The sequence below is a fragment of the Mesitornis unicolor genome, unplaced genomic scaffold (genome assembly GCF_000695765.1).
Source record: "Mesitornis unicolor isolate BGI_N332 unplaced genomic scaffold, ASM69576v1 scaffold24817, whole genome shotgun sequence".
Taxonomy (NCBI): Eukaryota; Metazoa; Chordata; class Aves; order Mesitornithiformes; family Mesitornithidae; genus Mesitornis; species Mesitornis unicolor.
In genome coordinates, this window is record NW_010196252.1 from 96,902 (window position 1) to 103,926 (window position 7,025).

Here is a 7,025-nt window from a genome sequence, read left to right on the forward strand (position 1 = left end):
TGTGGGGATGCCTATATGCTGGCCCACCGTGCTCTGCCACACTGGTGGTGTGCAATGTCGCTCCCATGGCCACGTTGAGCATCTCCCCGGTACACTGCAGGAGGGGAGGGCTGAAACTCTCTTTCTCAACACACACAGCCCACACACAGTTGCCTGCTTGGGCTTTTCCCCCTGCCAACACTCCCCTCTTTCTTTTTTTTTTCCCCTCAACTGGCTTTGATTGGAGCCAGAGCCTGGGGTAAATCACAGGAATTTCTAGATTTTTCTGAGCCCTGCGAGCACTCGCTGTTTTCCGGTACCTACTTCCTGCCATATCTAAAATAACAGCAGCTGCAAGGGCCTGATAGAGAAGAGCTCCAGGGGACAAATTCTCACAAATGGGGTGGGAAAAAGAAAAAAAAAAAAAAGACAGTTATTAGGGAGCCGATAACACACAGGGCCAGCATCAGATTCATTGCTGGAGTCAATAGCACCATAGGCTGTGGATGTTGTTGTCAGAAGAAAACAAATCCTGTAAAATGGCCATGGGAATGATAAGTCTCCACATTCGCTGGGATAACAGAGGTAGCTTTACAGCACTTGTCCTATTGTATGGAGTATCGTGCCTCGATTAGCTAATGTCTCCGAGGGCCAGATAAGTGAGGATGAATGTTCTGCCCTAGAAGCTTTCATGCTTTCTCTTTGTCATGGCTATCTATGGAAGGCTGCAACAGAAATCTCTGCACACATACGGAAGGCCCCCTGCTTCAGAGAAAAACATTATGAAAAATGGAAAATTGTTTAAATTATCCCATCTTCGATGGAGAATGCATGGTGTGGTGTATTCATTGCCTTGTCACGGACCACAGGAAAGAGTAGAACAACTCAAGAGACCTCTAAGATGGCACAAAAGGAGCTTATCTGTAGGACAACTACTCCAGGAGGGACATTTCTCTTTCCTACTGGCATAATGGGGGACAGAAACAGCCATGGTGCATTCACCCAAAATATACTTATCCACTATTCAATGTGCAAGAACGTAGGGCTCCCTGAGACCCCTTTGGCATAGGCCTTGTAACCAACACAAACATTGCTTTAAATATCAGCACACCCAAACAATCAAAGTGAGGGTCCTTAAAACCCCGCAAATCAGTCACACAACCTGTGCAACACAGAATATCTGTGCCACTAACCTTTAGGTACTAATGTAATATAATCTTTTACAGTTACTTTGGGAACTATAACTTCTGTCTACATCAACTTTTGGGCCCTTAAATTTTCACCCAGTATTAGAGATTTTAATGCATTATTCTTTTTTAACACAGGACGTTTTTAAAGAGCATTAAGGGAGAGGTTCTTGTGATTGTAAGTTGGAGCCTGATGCAAAGAGCACAGATGACAACAGAAAAACTCCTATTAGCTTCAATGGGCTTTGCATCAAGTCCTTATTAAACACTGGCAGATATGTAAAGGTGGTTTACAAATGCACAAGGTACATGTCTGATGGCTTGGCAGAAAAGACTCAGTCACTGCACTGTAAACACCCTATTTTGCTCATTATTCCCTAAAGATTATTTGAGATATTTCAATGTTGCTAGGCAAAAAAGGCAATAGATCTGTTCTCTCATTTTGCCTGAATTTTGAAGCATACACAGCTTCCCTGATGTCAGCAAACTTCTGGTGCCTACCACTCAAAGAAGACAACCACATTTCTGTGTTTACTTCAGTGCATTGGCTTTAATGCACATGCGTGTGGGTTCAGTTTCATCCTAGAGCCCTACATGCTTTCTAAGGAACAGTGGAAGACAATACGTAGAGTTTTAATAGCATGTGGTTTTTCTTTTCTAGATTCTAAGTCATTTTTCTAGGCCTAAAAAGCCTTGCTTTCCTTGAGTACACAGCTCAGCTGCCAATTTTTAATTGTTAAACCAAGATGATGCTAAGCTACTTGGTTCTTCCCATCCCCAAAAGAGGCTCCTTAGAACAAGAATCATCTTTGGCTCATGTTCAGGTAATAACAACTAGAATTACATAAAGTGGCCAAGTTCAGACAGACTAGACAATATTCTAGCCTAAACTCATAAAACCTAAACTAGTTAAAATATTTTTTTACCAAAAAATCACCCTTGACAATACAAAGAAAGTGAATTTGTATTTCTGCAGAAGTAGTAGTAGTTAGAAAATATGAGGTTTTGCCTAATCCTGTTTTAAGCACTGTTATGGCTGTGCTGTATTACATATGCTTATAGAGTAGTACATTTATGGTAAGCTGGTTAAGGAATCTGGGAGTAGGATTAATGAACTTTCCTTTCACACTAGACTAGATCAGATCACAGAAGGAGATCAGTCTGTCGCAATTCTCAGCTTTTGTTCAAGAAATGCGAGCATAGCAAAGGTCAGAGACAGAGTAGAGCAACACTGCAATTATTTACTGTCATGAGACTGGAAAGAATATCACATAGCTACATGGAGCACAACTTGGACTTCAGACACATAGGAAAGAATGGTTGATTTTATGCCACTAATCATAGCCAAGGATTAAGATATTTTGGAAAAGCCCTATTATTTCTCATTCTGCAAACCAGGATTTCATTACTGGTAAATCATGAAATTTTATTAACTCCATTCATACAAATTAATTTCCTTTCCTGATTTCCATTGGCATGTGAGATACAGATACATAATATAAATAAAAGTCTGTAAAGGAAAATAAAAAGATACACAGAAATGTCTGTTTGTGCTTAAAAGTGGGGTAATCTCAATTAAGGTTGTAGCTATAAAAATCATCTCTGCAGCTAGTGCATTCATTCCTAAATAAATGGGTTTTGGGTCTGAACAGGTAGAAATCAGTGCCACTGCACCACATCTGGATGGATCTATGCTGACTTACTCTAGTTGTCTCTGTCAAGAATAACCAAAGTTAAGTTCTCCCACTCTAAGATTTTTACTTTGCAGCAGCAATGCAAAATCTAGACATCTTTTCCACGTTGTGAGAAACGTTCCCACTTAGACACCTTAAAGAAGAATTCTTGCAAACATAGAATCATAGAATCACAGAATGTATTGGGTTGGAATGGACCTTTAAAGATCATCTAGTCCAACTCCCCCTGCATTAAGCAGGATTTTAGTGTGTCAAGGTGTGGGATTTTCCCCCTGCAGTGGTGCTTCCCCTCAATGAAAGTTTCAAATACAAAATTTAAATTTGTCTGAACACTGACATTTTTCAGAAAACAGGCACAGGGAAGTGGTGACCCGTGTTGCTCAGGGGACTGTGCACAATAGAAAGCATGATACAGCCTTGTTTGGCGTCACAAGCATCTGCCAGCTCCTCCTTGAAACAAGTTCTTAACTGACGGCAGAGAAATTACATTGATCATTGCCAAAATCTAGGTTTCATAATCAGAGAAACCATAAATGTAGCCACAGAAACATCAGGTATACGGCTGGCTGATCTCTAGCTGCCTGACCAAATGTTTTTAGGGTCACAGCTCACATGATCAGACATAGGCAGTCCTGTCTTCTACCACCTTCCTGACTAAAATAAAAAAAGACTGTAAATTTGCTTCAAATTTCAAAAGCAGATTTTTTTTTTCCTGAACGTTCACCTAACCACCAAAGAAACGGTCCATCCATTTGCAGATTTCTTGGAAGGAAATCTGGCACCTCCACCAAAAGTCTGCCCATGTATCATACTCTCCTCTGTGCTAAGTGCTTGAATCAAAAATATTCTTTATAATAATAAAGTCTACCCCACTGTTAGCTAATTGTACTGTTAGTCAAGGGCAGGCCCCATTCCAGAAAACTAGTTCATTGGGGCAGAAGGTGCAGCTTACATGCAGCAGCTAATAGGGCAGAAACTCTGGTCCTGGATCTTAACAATCAACCAAAAACTGGATCATGCATAAACATTTGAATTTTGGTGCTTCTCTCATTTAAAACAGTGATACTGCCCATAACAAAATTCACTGGTAGGGAAGGTCTTAGAAAGGAGTTTGCTTTTAGTTGAGCAGATTACTTTTTTTCTAAAGTATCTGAATGATTTTGGTCTGGAAACAGAAATTTTTGATGAGACACAATTCAGTCCAGGTGTTTTTCCCAAGTTAATATTAAATATAGCTTTGAAAACTTCAGCAGATGTTCTATTTTTTTCTAGTTAATATTTTTGCTACTACTCTGCCTTTATTTAAATAGCTGAGTCTAATTGATACTTTAATACAGTGATTCATAAGGTGTTATGAATCTTCTGTTAATTTACTTGCAGCTTTGTTATTATTTCCCCTGATTTAACACATCCTGTTTTAGAACATCCATTGAAGTTGATGGGAAAAGTTTTCATGGCATTTGGATCATATCCTAAATGTAATTTGAATGACATCTTTTGAAAGTTGCAAAGTAAGGGGATTTCCTGTTTTATTCTTAAATCACATAACCTTGAAAATGAGCCTTTACAAATCTTTCTCTGCCTTGTCGAAGGCTGACTGCTTCTACTCCTTCTAGCAGTAATTTTTCTGGGTAATTTCTAATTAGGGAAGAGCCAGTGGATAATATTTTCTGATTTTTCCCATTTTTACTGAATGCCCTGTTACATTGCAAGAGAAGCCTTAAAACTAATAGGAAAATTTCTCACTAAGTTCAGGTGAAGCGACTGTATTTACTCAAAGAGCACTTCCCACCCCCTCCTTTGCCATCATATTTCTGAGGTTTTTTTCTGGCTCCCTACAGGAGCTCTCTCCACCCAGTGGTAGCCCTGAAGTCCTTTCCTCGCTTCTTAGAAAACCTGGCAACAGAGCACTGAAATAACTCCCAGGGTTATCTGAGGGTCCTGCCCCACTGTAGCCAGGCCTCCAAAACCTCCTACCTCCATGCAGTGCAGCCATCTCACTGCAGATACTGACTGCACAGTCAAACAGATGGGCTCCTCTGATGTGAGCTTACTGCTCAGATACACTCTCTTTCCCCAGATATATATATAAGTTTAATGAGCACATTGCTCATTTCATCATCTCCTCTCATTTTTCTCTATACTTAAATTATTTTGGGGCAAAGTGAGGTATTCTTTAGATACACTTTTCCATGGCAGTAAAATCCTGGGTTATTACTACTCATTTGTACCATTTCAGTTTTAGACAAACTGCTCTCTCTCACACCCACACTCACCCTTTCCCCTCTTCTTCCAAAATTCATCTTTGCTCATCTTTTTTTTATGGTGATGTTATATTTAACCTTCCTCTCATTTCTCTTTTTCTCAAGCCTTCTTTCACTCTAATTTTACCACCAGGTACTTTCAGACACATACTCTCAGTCTGAAACTTTAAAATGCTTCCTAACTATGCTACAGCATCATAAGAAAGCTTCTTTGTTTTGCAGTATGTTTCCTAAATAGAATAAATGCATATATGCACATGCACTTGCTTGCACTTGTCACAAAGGACACCGATGCCCCAACTGTGCTAAATCCTTGCCAAGGAGCGGCCCCCCACACAGAGCCACTGCTTCAACCAGGAATCCTGGAGTCCTGTCACACAGATCTGACTCTGCCAGCAAGTATACACCAGCCCAGCTGAGGCCTGCAGCTATCTCTGGACTTGTCACGAGCTACTAAAATAGTGCAAGATGCTGCTTTCACATTAGCACGTCCTTCCGGCAAACTTTTCCTTGACTTCAGCACTGCTGGTACCTCTTTCGGACTTCAGTTTACCATTGAAATAGTGTGAAATATCTGGCATATTGGATTGCAAAAAGGTAAGTCTGAACTCTCTGCAAAGGAGATGGTCATCTTTATCTCTACATTTCGGGCTATTTGACGAATAGGGCAGAAATCAGCAGTTTGTCTGGCAACAATGGAGGTTTGCAGGTTCCTACCAAGTGGTGATCTGACACAGCATGTCCAATTGTGAATCTATGGCTTAAACACTGTAGTGGTGCTTGTTTGGCCCGTAAAGGTCCAGCCTGGGTTTCTGGAAACAGTGGGAGAATACGTGAGAAGTTCGCTGAAGCAGCCACTGCTGTCATGTTTGTCCACTGATGCAAAAAGCACAGTTTCTCTGTAGTTGGCACTTTCTGCCCCGGAATCAGTTTTGCTTCTTTTTCTTTTGCGATGAGGTCTTTCCTCATCCTAACATACTCTCTGTGTGGAATAAAAAATAAGCAAAAATCCCTAAGAATGCCTTCAAAGTTACCTAGAAATGCAAGGACTGGAGCAGAAGAGCCATCTCCACTGCTGGTGGCCCTTCCAGGGCCCCCTTTCAAAGAGACCTTGTGCAGTGCCTGGGTGAGGAACATCTAGGCAGAGCTTGGACTCATTATATATTTCTGCAAAACCTGAATCTGCATTGCATCAATTCTAGCAACTTCAGGAAGCTCTAGCCTTTGACTGCCAGGGCCCTAGGGACAGCTCTGTATTGTTGCACGCAACGGTTAATGAGTTGGGGAAATTTCTCAGTAGAGAGAAGACAAGAATCCGCGTAATTGATAAAAAAAAATCAGGACCAGTTTCTTTGCTAACCTCTTTCTATATGACAATTTCACACATAGTCATTTTAGACTGAGAAGAACATTTGAACCTCTCAGTACTACTGACGCAGAGATATATTACTACAAGGAGAAGATGCCTGGAGATGTTAATGGCTCCTGCAGATGCTCTGAGGTGAAAGCCCTCAAGTGAACAGCGTAGTCCAAGTGCAGCCTGGAACATGGTGGAACACAGAGTTACCACAGGGGAGGAAAAAAAGCCAACTAATAGTGAAGAGATCACCTTCACCAGTTCCTTCATTCTTCCAAAAGAATAGCTGGATAGCAAAAGCTCAGATGCCTGAGAAACATTCCGCAGCAGTGACAACTGTGGCTCTGAGGCATGCAGCAGCATGGAGCCACATTTCAGCGCTGCAATGGGCATTTCAGTTCAGAAACTAGCTGTGCACAACAGAAGGTCCACAGGACAGGGCTTCTCCACCCGACCTCATGTTTCTAAAAGGTTTTATGCAACAGCCACCTGCAGGGTTTTCAGAGAAGTCAGTCACGAGTAGAAAAGACTTACATCACTGTTT